The sequence below is a fragment of the Corythoichthys intestinalis genome, chromosome 1 (genome assembly GCF_030265065.1).
Source record: "Corythoichthys intestinalis isolate RoL2023-P3 chromosome 1, ASM3026506v1, whole genome shotgun sequence".
Taxonomy (NCBI): domain Eukaryota; kingdom Metazoa; phylum Chordata; class Actinopteri; order Syngnathiformes; family Syngnathidae; genus Corythoichthys; species Corythoichthys intestinalis.
Genome location: NC_080395.1, coordinates 5,122,032 through 5,143,256, shown reverse-complemented (window position 1 = coordinate 5,143,256; position 21,225 = coordinate 5,122,032). Strand labels below are relative to the sequence as shown.

The 21,225-nt window shown below is 45.0% G+C and overlaps 1 pseudogene; it reads right to left on the bottom strand.

Annotated features, from left to right (window-relative positions):
• Window positions 1-234: 234 nt before the first annotated feature.
• On the bottom strand, window positions 235-13,245 carry LOC130928094 (NACHT, LRR and PYD domains-containing protein 3-like; annotated as a pseudogene).
• Window positions 13,246-21,225: the final 7,980 nt, after the last annotated feature.

The window sequence follows — 21,225 nt, the reverse complement described above, 5'->3', positions numbered from 1 at the left end:
TTCCAAAGTTGGGTAGGGAAGCTGAAAATTGTACCCAAGAATGAGCATTACTTCCAAATAATATGACTCAAGTTAAAGAAAAAGGGGTCATCCATTAAATGCACTCAAGTAAAACATATTTGGTTAAAAGAACTCATATACTGCTTATCATTTCTTTTTAAAAAAAACATATAATCAGAGTCGAGTTACTTGGCATTGTAATTCTTTTCATTGTATTTGAGACTCGACCTCCTGATTTTCCTGCATTTCAATCAAGTCAACAAAATAAAACGTTTCCAGTGTATTGATTCAAGTTCATTTTGAATTTTTAGATGATTTTTAAAAACGTTTATTTCAAGTTAGGGTTTTAATGTTCTCATACACAACAACATATTGCACAAAAAAGGGAAAATGATCAAATTTAAAACAACCATGTCAAAATGAGCAAAACTATTTTAGGTGTGCGTATCACATTTTCTTTTAAATTTGTGAAAAACATAAGTTAACCCTTTAAAGGGTACTTATTGAACTCACTGGCTGCCATTGATGATGCTCTACAGTCCAATCCATTTGGACAGCCCCTTCCAGTACAAATAAATGGATGAATAAAACTGCCAGCAGTTTGGTGGGAACGTCGTAGACCTTCCCCTTGAACTCCACCTCCATGTGGCTGCAAAGAACCCGACGACAACCTCCCCGAATTCTGTGAGCGAGGCCGCTTTGCCCGTAGCGCCGACACCCGGTCCTCTTCCGATCGTCGGAGAGTACATGAGACCGAACTAAATCTGAAGGAGACCTAATGGACTCGACGTCTTCTAAAAATGAACATTTGGAATGACTCGCCCTTCTTGACGCCAAGGACCAAACGTTCTTCTTAGATAAACCTGAAGAAAGACACAAAAAATAGGTATTGAACATGAATTTACACTCTGATAAGCAACATTGTTTAGATCTTACCTGACAGTCTTCAGGCTATAGCTGGGATCCTCCTTGATCTCCAATAAGACCCTCTTTCCTTCTTTCTCTATTCGATTTGCCCCGAGATTCAACTCTTGAAGATGGGAGGGGTTTAACTTGAGAGCCTTGGCCAATGAAATGCCTCCTTTATCTGCGATCTCGCACAGTGACAGGCTGCAACAAATGAGATGATTCCCTTTAGTCAAGAAGGGAACCTGCTTAAAGTGATGAAGGTTCTGCTGAAAGTAGGGGTGCACGATATCCATTTTTTGAAACCGATACCGATAACTTCCTGCTCCTCAAGGCCGATACCGATATGATATCTGATAATATATGTACATTTTTTCAATGTATATTCACCTGAGTTTTTGAACAAATGTAGGTCAAAAATACTAGTGATTGATTCAATATAGATTTGCCTTTACTGAACCAGAATTTTCATGATGGCATGAACATTATTATAATGAACAAAACAAAGACAAGAACAGTTTTGACTCCAAAAAAACTGTCCATATTCATTTTTCAAAAAATTATAATAAATATATAATTACAAATATAATTTGAATCAATCACAATCAGTCAATATCATTGACGATGTGTTCCCCTGAACAATGAACACCGATGTTTAACAAACATAAACCCAACAGGTATTGTGCTTTGTCAGCAGATAATATATTTGGTGCAACAGGAGAGGAGACTTCTGTCATCTTGGTCCATGGAACAACTTCATTAATCTGGCAATTACATACCAATAACCAAAAGACCTCTCGAGAACGTGTAGAAATAACACTGTAAGTTGCAAACATTTGCTAATTGCCATAGTAAGGTTTATAACTCAGTGAAGGAAAAACACTGCCTCTAGAACAGTAATAAAACTTTGCATACTGGCAAAACAGGACTGGAAACGCACAGATCCCAATTCGACACTGTGCCAAAAATATTATTAATAGCATCCGATAACATATATTATTATCGGATTTATTGGGATGATGTCATAATTCCTATTATCGGACCGATAAGTATCGTGCGCCTCTAGCTGAAAGTAACATTGTGTCTGCCTTTTCCTTGACTGATACAGGGTTGATGCGGGTCATTCAAAAGCATGAAGTCATTAAATGGATTTTGTGAAAATTAAAAAGGATTAAACGAAATGTTTCAAAGCCTTTCAAATTATGTAAACTTGACAGGATTTTTTTTTAACATAATTGATTATAGTTATGCAATCGACCAGATCCACGAAAGATGACGAACTGAAGGAGCTCCTTACTTAAGGATTTTTAAGATGCAGTGTGGGCTGGCCAGTCCTTTCGAGAGGATCTCAACCCCTTCATCCGACAGATCGTTCGAGCTCAGGTCCAGCTCTTGAAGATGGGAGGGGCTTACCTTCAGTGCCTCAGCCAATGAAACACATCCTTTACTGGTGATCCCACAGTTGAGCAGCCTGCAATAAATGAGATAATTGCATGAAGAAGGGAACCCGGTAAAAGTGGTGAATCTTTGCTCAAAGTGACATCATGTTTGCCTTTTCCTTGACTAATACAGGGTTGATGGGTGTCCTTTAAAAGCATCCTAACTCAACTGTTTTTTTGTGAGAATTAAAGCCTTAAAAAGCATCAAACTAAATGTTTGAGGCATTAAACTTTACGGAAACTTGACAGTTAAAACATTTTTTGGACATAATTTATGAGAGTTGCTGGTAATAGCAGCAGTGATTCCTTTGAATCGTCAACGGGATCCATGTAAGATTATGAACTCTTAGAGCTCCTTACTTGAGGACTTTTATGATGCAGTGTGGGCTGACCAGTCCTTTTGAGAGGATCTCGACCCCTTCATCCGACAGATCGTTCAAGCTCAGGTCCAGCTCTTGAAGATGGGAGGAGGTTACCTTCAGTGCCTCAGCCAATGAAACACATCCTTTCTTTGTGATGCTGCACCATGACAGCCTGCCACAAATGAGATAATTGCCTGAAGTCGACAAGGGAACCTGGTTAAAGTGGTTGTTTGCTGAAAGTAACATTGTTGCCTTTTGCTCGATTAATACAGGGTTGATGTGGGTCATTAAAAAGCATTTAAAGTCATTAACTGTTTCTTTGTGAAAATTCAGACCTTAAAAAGCATTAAACTACATGTTTGAGGGATTTAAAATTATGTAAACTTGATGAGATTTTTTTTTTTTTAATTACATAATTTATTAGAGTTGCTGCTAACAGCAGCAGTGATTCTTTTGATTAGTTGACCAGATTCATGGAAGATTACAAACTGAATGACCTCCTTACTTGAGGATTTTTAAGATGCAGTGTGGGCTGGCCAGTCCTTTTGAGAGGATCTCGACCCCTTCATCCAACAGATCGTTCCTGGTCAGGTCCAGCTCTTGAAGATGGGAGGGGATTACCTTGAGTGCCTCGGCCAATGAAACACATCCTTTACTGGTGATCTTGCAGTTTCCCAGACTGCAAAAAATGAAATGTTTGAAATTTTTTTTTTTTTTTTTAACATAATTGATTCTAGTTATGCTAATCGCAGCAGTGATTCTTAGATGACGAACTGAAGGAGCTCCTTACTTAAGGATTTTTAAGATGTAGTGTGGGCTGGCCAGTCCTTTCGAGAGGATCTCAACCCCTTCATCCAACAGATTGTTCCGGGTCAGGTCCAGCTCTTGAAGATGGGAGGGGGTGACCTTGAGTGCCTCGGCCAATGAAACACATCCTTTATGGGTGATCCCACATTTGGACAGGCTGCAACAAATGAGAAAATTGCCTGAAATCAAGAAGGGAACCTGTTTAAAGTGATGAAGGTTCTGCTGAAAGTAACATTGTGTCTTCCTTTCCCTTGACTAATACAGGTTTGATGAGGGTCATTAAAAAGCATTAAAACTCTGTTTTTTTGTGAAAATTCAGGCCTTAAAAAGCGTAAATGGTGTGATATGGTGTGATATGAATGGTGTGAGTCGAGTTCATCGGGCGAGAGAACTGAACCCACATCCTCTGGGTTGGAGGACAACTACTCTAATACTGAGCCACGCCACACCTTAAAAGATTAAAATTTAGGGAAACTTGACTGTTAAAAAAACTTTTTTTTTTTTTTTTTTTTTTACATAATTTTTGAGAGTTGCTGTGCAGTGATTCCTTTGATTAGTTAACGGGATCCTTGGAAGATTACGAACTGTTACAGCTCCTTACTTGAGGATTTTTAAGATGCAGTGTGGGCTGGCCAGTCCTTTTGAGAGGATCTCGACCCCTTCATCCAACAGATCGTTCAAGCTCAGGTCCAGCTCTTGAAGATGGGAGGGGGTTACCTTCAGTGCCTTAGCCAATGAAACACATCCTTTCTTCGTGATGCTGCACCATGACAGCCTGCAACAAATGAGATAATTGCCGGAAGTCAAGAAGGGAACCTGCTTAAAGTGATGAAGGTTCTGCTGAAAGTAACATTGTGTCTTCCTTTTCCTTGACTAATACAGGGTTGATGGGCGTCATTTAAAAGCATCCAAACTCATTAACCGTTTCTTTGGGAAAATCCAGGCCTTAAAAAGCATTCAACTCCATATTTGAGGCATTAAAAATTATGTAAACTTGACAGGATTTTTTTTATTCATTTATTATTATTACAAATTTTATTAGAGTTGCTGCTAACGGCATCACTGATTCTTTTGATTAGTTGACCAGATTCATTGAAGATTACGAACTGAAGGACCTTCTTACTTGAGGATTTTTATGATGCAGTGTGGGCTGGCCAGTCCTTTCGAGAGGATCTCAACCCCTTCATCCGACAGATCATTCCTGGTGAGGTCCAGCTCTTGGAGATGGGAGTGGTTTAACTTGAGTGCCTCAGCCAATGAAACACATCCTTTACTGGTGATTCTGCAGCGGAGCAGCCTGTAACAAATGAGATAATTGCCTGAAGTCGAGAAGGGAACCTGGTTAAAGTGATGAAGGTTCTGATCGTTGAGCTGTCCTCACAACACGTGACATGTGTTGCTCTACAGCCAGCGAACCAAAAAATGAAACTCTCCAGAGACAAGGCGTACTTTTCTTGGGTTTATGGAGGTCTCAAATAGTTTGCTGGTAACTAAAATACAAATGAATACATTCAAAATGTAATACAATAATATCTTCCAACGTGTGAGTAGCTTAGCAGAAACACAACAGAATGTCTCAGTGAAATCAATGGATAGTGAAAAAGTTCGCCTCAAAGAGAAAAATACATTTTTCTTTCAAACTCAATATAAAAACTAAGTAAAAACTTTATAGACGAAGGTTAGCCTAGGCTTAGCTGGCAGAGCAAGTTCGTCGATGTTACCTTTAAGCCTCACAAGCGCTGAGAAACGTGCTTGAAATGAGGAAAAAAGTTTGGTGTCTAAGATCACTCAATGCGACAGATGCTCTGTTCCTCAACATATATGCACTTTTGCTAGAAAAGGATAGGTCTCACTCCCAACGCTTTTCAGATGAAACCTTTAGACAACAATATTTATTTTTTAACTAAGTTTTACAATTTTAACTAACTTATTATATCTTTATCATTTTCATACAAAGGCATGACAATCATGTCTGCCTTGTCCTTGACTAATACACGGTTTATTCGCGTGATTAAAAAGCATTGAAAGTCATGAAATGGATTTTGTGAAAATTCAGGCCTTCAAAAGCGTTCAACTAAATTTTCGAGGAATGAAAAATTATGTAAACTTGGCGGGAAAAACATTTTTTTTGAATGAAAATGAGATAATTGTCTGAAGTCGGGAAAGGAACCTGGTTAAATTGGTGGAGGTTCTAATCAAAATAAAATTGTGACTGCCTTACCTGTAGTGCCAAAATATACTGGCTGCGTTGACTACGCACTACGCAGTATGTCAAAATTTGGCAAAAAAAAAAAAACAGTGGCTGCGCACAGCTGCGGTCCGGCAATTCCATCCCGTCAAGAGCCCACGGGTAATTGGGCACGCAAATGTGGCATTATAAACAACGACAAACACACGGAGTCTGTACTCATCAGAGAAGCAGAGAGAGAGGCGGACTGAACACTTTTTCCCCGAATTTTTCGCTTTTACTATGAGTTTGTGGCACTATTTCTGTTTTAAATTACATACCTTGCATAATAACTCACCGTCAATCCTCATAGCTTCTGCTGCAGCTTCCTTTTTAATGATCTGCTGCATCATGAATCACATTGTGACATCCACGATGAAGCTTTTGTCCATGTTTGCAGGTGTTTTTACCGTGAATAAGCAACTGGGCTTTTGATTCCAGGCCTTGCTCCGCCCATTTTGACGGATGCGTGTCCGGCAAAAATAGAAAATAGTCTAAACCATCCGGCGGGTTCTGGCACGCCGGAGATGGTCCGCAGTCAGTCCGGAGCACTGACGCGGCCTCTACACTTTGAACAGTAGGATAAAATGGAAACGGATTGGGTTCAGCGCTATATCTTGCAAGACCCGGACCGAAGACGCGTCTGGTATATTTTGGCCCTTATTGTTGGCTGGTTGCAGCAGTATCTCATTAGATAAGTCAACCGTATCCAAGGAAGAGTATGAACTGGAGGTAGATTTCTAAGTGGAAAAGTTCCTTACTTGAGGACTTCTAAGTTGCAGTGTGGGCTGGCCAGTCCTTTTGAGAGGATCTCGACCCCCTCGTCCGACAGATGGTTCAAGCCCAGACTCAGATGCCTCAGGTTGGATGGAGAACTGAGAACGGAATTCAGCAGGTGACAGCTGCCTTTGTCCAGGCAAAATTGACTTAGACTGGAGAACACAGAAAGGAGGAAGTCGTGAGAGGAAGCCAAACCTAACTTCTGCTGACTTTAGTATGGTGCTTTGAATAATAATAAGTAAATAATATAATAATAATTAATTATATTATTAATAATAATAATAATCAGTAAAAGACGTTTTTCTACACTTTTCCGTTCTTCAGTTGTGATCAGTTAAAAATCCTCAATTCTTGTTTCTATACGTTTTGGTAGTAAAATTAAGTGTTCCAAAAATTTATGAACACATTTTTGGGAGTGAATGAGGTGATATTGTTTTGTTTTCCGATTTGTTGTCGCGTCTTCTGAAAAGCAATTGTGTTTTGTTTTTGTGTGTGTGAGATTTGTATTAGTTTTTTGTTTTTTTTTAATCCATCTTTTTTGTGATTTTTGATTGTTTCATAATTTTTAGTTGCTTTCTTTGTGTTTTGGGCACTTCTTCTTGGATTTGCCATTGTGCTTTTGGAATCCACTTCATTTCACTTTAGAGAACTTACTCTGATTTTTAAGAAGCCTTGACCACCAACAGAAGCTTCTTGAGTCCCAAAGGCGATGGGGAGTAGTGGCGAAGATCAAAGGACTTCATGGTTTCGTCGTCCGTAAGTAAGAAGAAGGCCAGGGCCGACCACATATCATTTGACATTTGATGCAAGGACAAACGTCCTGAAACTAGTTGATGCTGGATCTGCTTCAGTAAGGAGTTGTCTTTCAGCTCGTTTAGACAGTAGAACAAGTTGACGCTCTTTTCTGGAGTGTTTCGTTTGATCCTTTTCTGTATCAACTTGACTGTCTTTGACTTGCTTTGCTCCCAGTCATGAGGAACCTTCAGCAGTGCCCCCACTATTTCCTGGTTGCACTGCAATGAAAGGCCAACGAGGAAGCGGAGGAACATATCCAGGTTTCCTTCACTTTCCGAGGCTCTCTGGAGAGCTGACTTGTGGACCTCAGTGATTGTCTTCCGCTTAACAGGCATGAACAATTTTTTCCATCTTGATGTATCCAGTACGTTCTTGTTGTCGTGGAAGAAACACATCTTTACGTACAGTGCGGCCAGATACTCCTGGATGGTCAGGTGGATAAACTGAAACATCTTTTGTTTCTTCCTTTTGAGCGGATGGACCTCCTTAAAGACCTCTGTGAATAACCCGCAGTGTTTTGCTGCTTGGCTGTAATCAAAGCAGCTGTCCTCCAGGTCTTTCTCGTAGAAGATCTGACGCTGATTCATGGTGTGGTCAAAGGCCAGCTTGGCGAGCGCTTTCACGTCAGGGATGTACTCCGCTGTATTTCTCTCCTTGGAGTTTTCCAGGTGGTGACCAATAAATGCCGAGTACATGTCAGTCAGCGTTGTGGGAAGCTCTCCCTCCTTCCCTTGGTCCAAATGAACCTGAAGAACTGTGGCGGTGAGCCAGCAGAAGATGGGAATATGGCACATGATGAAGATGGTGCGAGATTTCCGAATGTGCTCAGTGACGCGTTCCTCATTTGGGAACCTTTGCCTGAAGTACTCCAGCCTCCGGGAATCGCTGAATCCTCCCACCTCTGTTCTGCTGTCGATGAGGTCGGCGGGGATATCGCGGGCTGCCGCGGGCCGCGTGGTGATCCAAACCCTGCCGCACGGAAGCAGGTTCCCTTTGATGAGATACGCCAGCAGTACTTCTAGTGGGTAGCTTTCCTTCACGTTCTTGTTCACTTTCCTCACTTTCTTCAAGTCGATTTTGAAGTTGCACTCGTCCAGTCCGTCGAGGATAAACAAGATCTTGATCCCGCTGCTTTCAAAGTCCTGCTTCCCAGACGTTTGCAGATAGATAAATATCTCGTTCAGTCTCTCGCGCATGTGACTGTCTCCGCCGATCAGCTCGGCCAACGTAAAGCTCTCCCCTTTCTCCATGTTTAACTCGCGGAAGGTGAAAGGAAATATGAAGTCCACGTCCTGGTTAGTACTACCGCTGGCCCAGTCCCAGACAAACTTTTGAATCAGGAAGGTTTTTCCTATTCCCGCGAAGCCGACGGTGAGCATCGTGCGTATCGGTCGCCGGTTCCCGTCGGGGCTTTTGAAGATGTCGCACGGCAGGATAGACCGCTTGGCCGCGGCGTCACACGTTTCCATCTGGAGGACCTCATGCCGCCCGTCTGGGCTGACGTCTGCCCCGTAGGTGATGTCTAGCTGCATGTAGACGTCCTCCAGGGGCTGCTGCTGCTGCCAGCGCTCGGTGTTGCCCTCAGAAGCAAACCTGTATAAACGCCGCAGGTTGTCTTGGAGCTCCCTCTTCAATCTGGCTATCTGATCGTCATCGTGGACGGAGAAGTCTGCGCCTGCAAGTAAGCAGCAGTGACAGCAGTTTAGGACAAAACTGTTCCATTTCGCACCTAAATATTTATTGAGAGATTATGATGTTACATTATTACATTTGAAATTTATGTGATACTCGTGTGAATTTCAAAATAGTTTGAAATTGGCTATTCATAAACAATAAAATATATATTTGATTCACTTTTCAGATCCACCCTCTGCCAGAGCTGCAAGGGCTGAGAGGGCGAGAGGCAGAGCCAGAGGCATGAACAGACCCCTCCCAGATGTAAAAGATGATGTTTCATTTCAGTGAAATGAATAGCAAGTGTGACTTTTCAAGTTTTGGGACAATAATGTGGCTTGTTTACAAAGTATTGTCAAAAAGTGCCATTTTTGGAATGTAAATGACACCCTGCTCATTTGCCCAACCACGATGTGCAATATGTCAAATCCAAGCTAAGATGTTCACTTTATATGATCAGTTGTCAAAACCTTACTGAGATGATAGTTTATCAGTCATCAAGCAATGTGTGTGACTTTCCATATTTGGCATGTGAAATTGTTCGAATTTAGCTGGTGATGACACTTTCAAAAATGTAAGAAATTTGGAAAATAAAGTTCATGACATTTGATGATTTAGGAATAAAAATATGTGCAACAAGGCATGTTTGCAGTTTTTTTTTTTTGTATGTACTCATGGAAAAATCAACCCCTAATTTCACAAAAATTGCTCGGAATTTAATAATAATATAATAATAATACATTTTATTTATAGAGCGCTTTTACCGGTGCTCAAAGGCGCTTTACAGTTGAGGGAAAAAATAAATAAAGCTCACACAACGTGAGCAGTACAGAACAATAGAGGAAAGAATTACACATTAAAAGCTAGTTTAAAAAGGTGAGTTTTTAACCATTTTTTGAATGTGGGAAGATCAGAACAGGTGCGGATGGTTTTAGGGAGTGCGTTCCAAAGTGATGGGGCAGCAATAAAGGGTTAAAATGAGAGAAATCTCTCCCGTTCTTTGAGATGGAGAGACTCCTTTTATTTTACAAACGCCACGCCAATGATTAGTTGGAGGAGCGATTCAATTTTATGATGTCCCACATGTAATTTATTTTTATTTGAAGTGAGCTGTTTTCTATTCATATAAACTGTTGCCGTGTGGTGAAATATATATATTGTGGCGGTATGAAATGTTGGAGTCTTGGTTGTTAGCTCGTGTTGCTATTGTCCAGCCACTCTTAACTCTGCTGCTCTCTGTGAACTCTCTGGAACACGCGCGGCTCTAAAGTGTCTCTGTCACGTGCCTGTGACGTAGCCGGTAACACGCTCGGCCAAACGGACACACAGGTGGGTGAATTATGTCAAACAACAAAGGGTCACCACAATATACATATATGTAACGGGTACACGCAAGTCCATGTGGAGCGTGGAAACCTCCCTGCCGATTCCTTCATGTAAGGACGCTAGCGGCTGTGCCGTTGGCTCGAGCTTATTGGTGCAGTGGTTACCGATCTTGCCTGCCAAATGGAAGCATCGTTGGTACGCGGATTCGCGTCTCGGTCTAGTCAGAGGTGGGAGCGGAACGCGGGGCGGCGCTGACACAGGGGTTATATATATATATATATATATATATATATATATATATATATATATATATATATACACGTATATCTTTTTTTTTTTTTAGGAACTAAGGATATATTTTTAATTCTGAATCATTTCTCATGCTTCTCATGTGTGGCTCAAAATGACTTCATCTATTGCTCCGCTGATGCATTCCAAAAAAATAAATGAGATGAGTAAAAGCGATTGATAAGATCTCGATAAGGGCTTACCATTCTCAGATACGTCTAAGATGAAAAAGAGAAACAAAGTCTGTCTGTTGTTCCTAAGGGCCTCTTAGAAGCAACAGAGCAGCAACAACCCTGATCACAAAATGGGAAGCAATAGCTATGTCTCAGGAGTTGGGATTGGGAAATAGATGAGCAACAAACATTTTGCAAGGGGTCGTTTCATGGTTACCTTCTACAGTTGTCAAGTCACCTGCTTTCTACCACGGTAAGCTAAGTCGGGGACTAACCTTTTATTTTCATCATGTCGCTGCGCAGCTTCTCGGCCAAATTGTTGTTCCCTATCTTCTCCAGAATCTTGACGGTCTCATCCAGAGTGTTCTCGCTGTGCTTCATTACCAGCTGGTCAGCAATGTACACACGGCGAGGGTTTTCGCGTACGCTTTGAGGCAGGTCCGTGTGGAACCTGAAGGACTCGAAGTCGTCCTCCCCCAGCTCCCTCAGCGTGTTCCACAGCAGCTCCTTCCTTCCTCTGTCCAGAGCCATCCTTCTGACTGTTATGACCCTGTGGGTTAATTGTTCTTTTTACTGCTTTTTCCACTGTGTTTGTGCGTGAGTTTGGTGGCTAATTGAATGAATTAGGTGCAGGTGCTGCTGATTCAACCACTCCAGATTGGTGACCCCTCATTGGCCAAGGTGTGGACTTCCTGGCCTATTTAAGAAGCCTGCCACCAGCACTCGTCCTCCTCGCCAGCCAGACCAGCATTCAGAAACGCCAGTTCGTGTGTTCGGCAGTGATTCCTGTTTCGAATAATCTTTGTACATATTGTAAATAGTTGAGCAGTAATGTAGGAGGGAGATGCCTTTTTGTTTTGCACAGTTTTCTCCTGTTTTTGTTGCTAGGACGTAGGTAAAGGAAATGTCTTTAATTTGACCTTTTTAGTTTTGTTAGGGAAGACAGGGTTTTCATAGATTGTTTTGTTTGTTATTTTGGCGACTGTCTCCCTCTGAGCCAAATAAAGAAACTGCTCTTGACTTTTATTCGTTTTCACTGGCTTTTCTGGGTGAGGGTTTGACGGGAGGAGCACACCCCATGTTGCGTCCTGAAACCCCTAGACCGGGGCGTAACACTGACTTACATACGGGTGAGGGAGGTGACCGTGGATGAGGTATCTGCAGACAAAAACTTTAATGACTTATTGTAACCTGAGCTCATAAACTATTTGACGTGACGCAAAACCCAGACGTCAGGTCTTCATTCCTCTTAGCAGTGGTCGAATGCAACAAAGAAAAAGTATTTTTCATGACTGTACTTTAGTGCATTTTTGCGTAGTTATACGTGACTTAAGTACAAATAGGAAGTGGTACTTTTTACGTTTACTTCAATACATTTTCCAGCACATATATGTACATTTTACTCTACTACTTTCCAAATTTTTTCCTGGGTTGTACATTACTTTTGATTTTTCTCTTTTTTTTCTCATTATACATTGATCGCTTTCATGCCCTTGGCGCAATCGATAAACCCTGTGCAACTATACCTTAACTGAGCACTAGAAGCGGCAACAATAGCAGCTCCTTACGCTCTGTGTCCAAAGGCATCCTTCCACCTTGTAAACGCATGAGCGAGATGACCATGGATTGGGTATCTGTGAACTTTTCATTGCTTACTATAACTTAAATCTGCTGAAGGACTGGAAGTCGCCCTCCCCCAGCTCCATCAGTGTTTTCAACAGCAGCTCCTTACGCTCGGTGTCCAGAGGCATCCTTCCACTAAATGAGTGAGCGAGATGACCGTCGATCGGGTATCTACGGACGACAACTTATTGTAATTTGAGCTCATAAACCATTTGAGTGACGCGACACAAAGCATGGACGTCAGGTCAATCTTTTTCACTCATGTTGGAACTCCCTTGTTGCTTTGTTCGCTACAGTGTGGCACTAAATGACTTGTTTTGATATTGAAAATGCCTAATAATATATTGGAAGACAAAAGTATAACAGATTCAGTCTAAATTTCCTTTTTCAAAGAGGCCAGTTTGCAAACAATCGAATAATAGCTGGCAACAAGGAAGCGAGTTGCCACTTGTACATTTCACAAGAAGTTGCTTAACCTACTTAAGCACCCATGTCTTTCTAAAAAGAAGAACTTCAATGTCAGTAAACGAGCGTCAAAAATGTTGTGTCACGCAAAATATAACTGGGTATTTCAAGCTCAGACATTTTGATGGACACAAAATGTACTGTGCAATTAAAAGATATTTTTGTCTTTCCCGTTACACACGATAGAATTGTGACACGATAAATGAAACGGTAGGCAAACTGACCAAAGGAGCAAATTATAAACAAACTTTAAAGTGAATAAAGTTATGACTATTTCACCTTTTCATTTCAGTTAAAGTGAAAACTTACGCGGCCTTGTTGTTGCCTTTTCTTCTCCCGTCCGTGTGACAACTTGTCTTTCTGGTCCTCCTAGGCAGGGCATGCTGAGTGTGAACTTTGGTGACACCCACAACACCATATATGTGCATTATTGCCACCATTTTGTTCAGATTGAGCAGCTTTGTGACCAGTTAGGAACCTTTTTACAGAGTGGGGGTGGGGGAAAAAACGTTGTTTTCAACAACAATGAAAATAACAAAAATATTCGGTTGACAAGAACTTTTTTCATGATGAAGACATGACAAGTTAAAAACGTGTCTTGGTGTAGCCGGTCTGCAAGGAGCCGCAACGAACGACGCGATCTGTCTTCCTTGTCCAGTTCGGGACTTGTACCCGCGTGAAACCTCCGTCCCAATTCTTTCAAGAATGTGCGCTGGAAGCTAAAGGTGCTAGCTTGGGCTTTGTGGTCATGCACTTGCCTGCCGTTTTAGATGCGTCATATGACGCGGCTCCTTGCAGTGCTCCCCCACTAAGCCAAAACTCTTTAGCTGCCAGCGCACCCTCTTGAAGGCATCAGGAAGGAAGTTTCTAAGCACCGCACACAACGGGGACGGATCGCGTCATGCGGCGCGGCTCCATGCAGACCGGTTATGTTGAGAGACGAAAACAATTTTCGTCTGACGTGAGTACAGTGAGTCGAAAATGCCATCATTTTCGTCATATGTTCACGATGTGTGACATTTTCTCAGCCTGGGTAGTATCAGTGTTTGGTTGTGTCACTCATTTGACGTGCTGCACTCCCCCAGTCCCTCTCACTGGTGTCCTCTTGTGATGGCCCTGGTCGTTTAATTATTTGCTTGATTTATTCACCTCCCTCTCATTCGCCATCAAGTCAGGAGGGCCTGACCCCACCACTGGCCGAGCGGCGACAAAATGCGTGAGGGTGATCTCTCCCGTCTTCGCACAACCCACGACGGGAGGACCGCCGATGGGTGTATAAAATGGCTAGGGGTAAAGTAAACAACTAAAGGGAACCGTGGCGTACCCAAAGTCAAGAAATTACTTTCACTTTCGTGACTTTTTGGACTGTCAAATTGTCACTACTTCCAGGAGAGCAGTAGTGACGGCATAAACAGTTCACTTGAGGAAATGAATCCATTCCGGTTCGTTCAGTAAAAAGACTCGTTCCAACAAAGCATTAAACGAATCGTTGCCCCCCCCATCCCCACCCGCCCAAATGAATCGTTCGGTGAGTAAATGGGAAGTGACGTTGCCAAACAAATCCCAAAGACTGCTTGGCAATATAACTGAACGGCAAGTGACTTTGCTTGGTCCTTCCCCTTCTAGCACACAGGCTCATCATTGGCCGCTCGTCATAGCTTCAGAACTCTTTTCGCTGCCTCGTCTCTCCCCCGCTGCTGCAATAGTGAGAACAATTGAAACGTTTCCAGTGTATTAATTCAAGTTTTTTTTAATTGTTCGATGATTTTTAAAAGCAATTATTTTAAGTTAGGGTTTTAATGTTCTCACTCAAAACAACATTTTTGTTAGGGCCTCTACTCCTCCCTCCTGAATTCTCAACTGCCTACGGCAGGTGTGCGTGTTTTTCCCTAATTACAGGTTGGAGGTCAGACGGGTGGAGCGGCCACAGGTGCAGGCTATCGTCATCAGCAGCCTTTAAAAGCCAGTGGACGCCTCACCTCGTCGCCAGATCAACTCGTCTAGTTCTGCTGTCAGTTGTATCCCGCCTTACTTCCATTTTGTCTACTACTTTTGGCTCACGATTTTTGCTTCTGTCCCAGGACCTGTTTTTGCACGCCCCTTGTCGGATCTCCACGCCTCTCCCATCCGCGAACCCTAACAGTTTGATCTGGCCATTATGGATCCCGCAGACAACCCCGCCGCCTCGCCCACGTCACTCCAGGACCACCACCAAGCCTTACAATTCCTCCTTAATAAGGTAACGGACATTTCCCATTCACTCCAAGCCATACATGAGCAGCTCACACCACTTCCACAAGCCCGCTTAGCCCAGTCAGCCCCATGTTACGATGTTACTCCTCCGTGCCACATACCTGCATGTAACCCGGCGTCACTGGCTACGGGCCGAGAGCCTCACGTCCCCGCACCGGCGCCTTACGACGGCAACCTCTGCACTTGTCGCGCCTTTCTAGTGCAATGTAGCCTTGTGTTTGAGCAACAGCCCTCCACGTACCACCGGGAAAAAACAAAGATCGCCTACCTCATCGGATGCTTGCGGGGTGCGGCGCTTCAATGGGCGTCCTCTGTTTGGGAAAATGGTTCTTCCATATGTGACACGTACTCCAGTTTTACGGAGGAGATGAGAAAAATCTTTGACCATCCGGTCCGTGGGAGAGAAGCGGCGAAGCGGCTCATGTCTGTTCGTCAGGGGACTCGGAGCGTCGCCGAGTTCTCGGTGGAGTTCCGGACATTAGCGGTGGAAAGCCGCTTCAACGACGCAGCGCTTCAGGAGGTTTTCACCGGTGCATTGAACGAATCCCTGAAAGATGAATTGGCCACGCGGGACGGGCCGGTTTCCTTGGACGACCTGATTCGATTATCGATTCAAATTGATAATCGCCAGCGCGAGAGGAGGAGACAACGCATGGAACAGCTGGGCGACCCGCGCACTCGCCTCGCTGCTTTTCCGCCCCTGCCTCCACTTCCTGTAAAGGCCAATGACGCTGCGCCGGTGACGTCTCCCCCTGCTGTGAACGCCGGGCCAACGCAGGTGGGACACACCAGGCTCTCCCGGGAGGAGCGCACATGCAGGTACGACGCACGTCTTTGTGTTTATTGTGGGAGGAGTGGACATTTTCTACGCACCTGCCCAATGCGTCCAGACCTGCCATTACAAGGACTACTAGTAAGTCACATGGCTCATGCTTCCTCACGTCGGCTCCAGCTCACAGCTACGCTCTCCTTAAAGGGCCAGTCACGCACGGTTACTGCCCTAGTTGATTGTGGCTTAGACGAGAACTTTATTGACCACGAGCTTGTTAACCAACTAGGACTGGCGACACACCAGCTCCCCCTTCCACTGAAGACCACTGCACTCAATGGCCAGCTCCTCTTCAGTGTGGACCAGAAGACTGAGCCCATCAAGCTCCTCCTGTCGGGCAACCACCAAGAGGTGAGCGCTTTTTTTGTTTTTGTAAGCCCCAACACTCCATTGGTCCTCGGGTTACCGTGGCTTAAGAAACACAATCCCTCCATTGATTGGACCCATCCAAAACTGACTGCATGGAGTGAATTCTGCCACAATAACTGTCTTAAATCTGCACTAGTGCCGTCGTCTCCTGTCCAGAAGGTGGCGCCACCTGACTTGTCGGCTGTTCCAGAATGCTACCATGACCTCTGGAGGGTGTTTAGTAAAGATCACGCCATGTCGCTCCCACCTCACCGTCCCTACGACTGCGCCATCGACCTCCTTCCTGGTGCTGCCCTTCCCAAGGGTCGTTTATTTAACATCTCAGAACCAGAGAGGAAGGCGATGGAAGAATACATCACCGAATCCCTGGCCACTGGCACCATCCGTCCATCCTCCTCCCCGGTCGGTGCAGGCTTCTTCTTTGTTGGCAAGAAGGATGGCGGCCTGCGACCCTGTATCGACTATCGAGCCCTGAACGACATCACGATTAAGAACAGGTATCCTCTTCCACTCATCGACTCCACATTCACTCCCCTCTATAGCGCTACAGTTTTCAGTAAGCTTGACCTGCGCAGTGCTTATCACCTCGTCCGCATCAGGGAAGGTGATGAGTGGAAAACTGCATTCAATACGCCCTTGGGGCATTATGAATACCTGGTCATGCCGTTTGGCGTCACAAACGCCCCTGCAGTTTTCCAGAACCTCGTCAACGATGTCCTCGGGGACATTAACAGATTTGTGGTGGTGTACCTCGACGACATCCTGGTGTTCTCACGCACCCCCTCAGAACACGAAGATCATGTCCGTCAGGTCCTCCAACGTCTCCTGGAGAACAGGCTCTTTGTGAAGGCTGAGAAATGCGAGTTTCACGTCGCTGAGACTACATTTCTTGGCTACATCGTAGGCAAAGGGCAATTTCGTATGGACCCGGCCAAAGTGGCGGCGGTCCTTGAGTGGCCACGCCCATCGGACAGAAAACAGCTCCAGCGCTTTCTTGGATTCGCCAACTACTACCGGAGGTTCATCCGCAATTACAGCAGGGTTGCAGCCCCTCTCACAGCCCTCACCTCTACCACAACACGATTCTGTTGGTCTGACGCTGCCAGTTCCGCCTTCAAAGACCTCAAGGCCCGTTTCACTTCAGCACCTGTGTTGGTCCCGCCTAACCCGTCTCTTCAATTCGTTGTAGAGGTCGATGCTTCAGAGACGGGCGTGGGTGCAATTCTGTCACAACGGCGGCCCGCTGATGGCAAGGTGCACCCATGTGCTTACTTCTCCCGGAGGCTGTCTCCTGCTGAGCGGAATTACAGCATCGGGGACAGAGAGCTCTTGGCAGTCAAGATGGCCCTGGAAGAATGGCGCCACCATCTGGAGGGAACATCGCAGCCCTTCATCGTGTTAACCGATCACAAGAACCTCGAATACCTGAAGTCGGCCAAGAGACTAAAGCCACGACAGGCGAGGTGGGCTTTGTTTTTCTCCCGTTTCAACTTCACTCTGTCTTACATCCCAGGTTCAAAAAACACCAAGCCAGACGCCCTCTCCCGTCAGTTACAGGCCAGCGAATCAAAGGAGGAGCCCGCTCACATCCTACCACAGACCTGCTTCCTCGCCTCGATGGAGTGGGAGATAGAGAAAAAGGTGAAGGAAGCCCACTGTGAACACCCGGACCCCCGAGAGGGCCCTCAATCTGACCTCTTTGTTCCCGAGTCCCTGCGTTCCCAGGTCCTGGAGTGGGCGCACTCGTCCCGCCTCTTCTGCCACCTCGGCATCAGAAGGACGCTTGCTGTGCTGCGCCAGCGGTTTTGGTGGCCTTCCATGTCAGAAGACGCAAGATCATTTGTCCTCGCCTGTACAGTTTGCGCCCGTAGCAAGACATCCACCAAACCCAGCTCCAGACTCCTCAGACCCTTACCCATCCCGAGTCGCCCTTGGTCACACATCGCCCTAGATTTTGTAACTGGTCTCCCTCGTTCCAGAGGCAACACAGTCGTTCTCACGGTGGTCGATAGATTCTCCAAGGCAGCTCATTTCATCCCCCTTCACAAGCTCCCTTCAGCCAAGGAAACTTCTGATCTGCTCACCCGCCATGTATTCCGCCTACATGGCATCCCAGTGGACATAGTCTCCGACCGAGGACCACAGTTTACATCGCAGGTATGGAAGGCTTTTTGTGCTGCACTAGGTATTGGTGTGAGTCTGTCTTCTGGGTACCACCCACAAACAAATGGTCAGTGCGAGCGGGCAAACCAGCAGCTCGAAGCAGCCCTCCGCTGTAACACGCAGGCCCATCCCAGCACCTGGAGTGACCAGCTCCCTTGGATTGAATACGCGCACAACTCCCTGCCTAACGCCTCCTCTGGTATGTCCCCATTCCATTGCTCTTTGGGCTACCAACCCCCGCTGTTTCCCTCGCAGGAGCAAGACATTGCTGTCCCGTCCGTCCAGAGGCACATCAGTCGGTGCTCCAGGGTCTGGGAGCAGGCACGCTCTGCACTCTTACGTGCCTCGCGCAGTCTGACCGCCGTCGCACACCTGCACCTGTCTATGTGGTGGGCCAACAGGTGTGGCTTTCATCTAAGTCCTTGCCGGTGAAGACTGGGTCTGCAAAGTTGACTCCCCGGTTTGTTGGACCCTACATGATTGAGAAGGTGGTGAATCCTGCTGCCGTGCGCCTCAAGCTCCCTGCTCATTTCCGGGTCCACCCCACCTTCCATGTGTCCCAAGTGAAGCCGGTTTGCTCGAGTCCCTTGTCCCCCCCGGTTCAGCCCCCGCCGCCCCCCCGTCGATCGACGGGCAACCGGCTTACAGGGTGGAGCGGTTTCTGGACGTCCGCCGCAGGGGCCGTGGGCTCCAGTATCTGGTGGACTGGGAGGGCTATGGCCCCGAGGAGCGGTCCTGGATCCCTGCCCGGTGGGTGCTGTGCCGTTCGCTCATCCGGGACTTCCACCGCACCCACCCTGATCGCCTTCGTCGTGCGCCAGGTGGCGCCTGTAGGAGGGGGGGGGGTCCTGTTAGGGCCTCTACTCCTCCCTCCTGAATTCTCAACTGCCTATGGCAGGTGTGCGTGTTTTTCCCTAATTACAGGTTGGAGGTCAGACGGGTGGAGCGGCCACAGGTGCAGGCTATCGTCATCAGCAGCCTTTAAAAGCCAGTGGACGCCTCACCTCGTCGCCAGATCAACTCGTCTAGTTCTGCTGTCAGTTGTATCCCGCCTTACTTCCATTTTGTCTACTACTTTTGGCTCATGATTTTTGCTTCTGTCCCAGGACCTGTTTTTGCACGCCCCTTGTCGGATCTCCACGCCTGATTCCCCCCCCCCCGAGCTTTTCCTGCCTCACGTCGGTCTGGATCTCGCCAGCAACGCCCGAACAATAAACAACAACATTTTTGTTTTTACAGCCTGTCGTCCCGTTGTCTGCTTTGGGGTCCTCTCCCATCCGCGAACCCTAACAATTGTAAACAAAGTGAAAATGATCAAATTTAAAAAATTGATGTCAAAATGAGCGAAACTATTTCAAGTGTACCATGACATTTTCTTTTAAATTTGTGAAAAACTTAAGTTAACCCTTTTAAGGGTATTTATTGAACTCATCGGCTGCCATTGAGGGTGCTTAAAGTCCAATCCTTTTGGACAGCCCCTCCCAGTACAAATGGATCAAAACAACTGCCAGCAGTTTAGTAGGAACGTCGTAGACCTTCCCCTCGTCACTGCAAAGAACCCGACTACGATCTCCTCCAATTCTGTGAGCGAGACTACTTTGCCCGTAGCACCGACACCTTGTTGTCTTGCAATCATCGGAGAGTACCTGAGACCGAACTAAATCCGTAGGAGACCAAATGGACTCAACGTCTTCAAATAATGAACATTTGGAATGACTCGCCCTTGTTGACGCAAAGAACCAAACGTTGTTCTTATTCCCATTTAAATCTGAAGAAAGACACAAACAATCGGTATTGAACATGAACTGATAAGCAACATTGTTTAGATCTTACTTGATATAGCTGGGATCCTCCTCGATCCTCAATAAGAGCCTCTTTTCGTTTTCCTCTATTCGATTGTTGATGAGAAATAACTTTTGAAGATGGGTGGGGTTTAACTTGAAAGCCTCGGCCAAAGACACACATCCGTTAATGGTGATCTCGCATTTGGATAGACTGCAACAAATGAATTCATCGCCTGAAGTCAAGAAGGGAACCTGCTAAAAGTGATGAAGGTTCTGCTGAAAGTAACATTGTGTCTTGCTTTTTATTGACTAATCCAGCACGGTAGGCGAGCGCGCTGAGCACTAAGCCAAAAGCCCAAGCTAGCTACTTTATCAGCCAGCGCACATTCTTAAAGGCAACGGGAGGGAGGTTTAACGCGGGTACTGGTCCTGACCTGGACGAGGAGGACAGATCACATGGTTGTGTAGCCTGTCTTGTGGTGACCCCTAGCTATATAGGACTTTTGCTTTGTGTTTTTTTGTACAGACGAATGATGACACGAGGAGGCCGCTCTGTTGCCAGCCGGAAGGAGTTGTATTTACTCACAGCCATCTAATGGAAAATAGAAAATGAATACAGCAACATCTCTAGCTAAAGCTCTCATACGCACCTGTCAACTTCAAGAATACATTTTTTTTGTGCACAGCTTCAAAACAAATACAGCAAACATAACTTTCTACCTTCCCGACTGTCAAGTTATTTTAGATTGTTTTTTAACATGAACATTTGAACCATTACATCAATAGAAATACAGTACAAAATAAAGACAAGGTAGCACACATACCTGATGGAAAATAAAAAATTAATATAAAATTAAAATTATAAAATAAAAATATAAAATGAATTAATTTCTTAAATTAATATATATCAATATAATTAATATATTAATTTATTATTAAATTAATATAAAATTAATACTAAT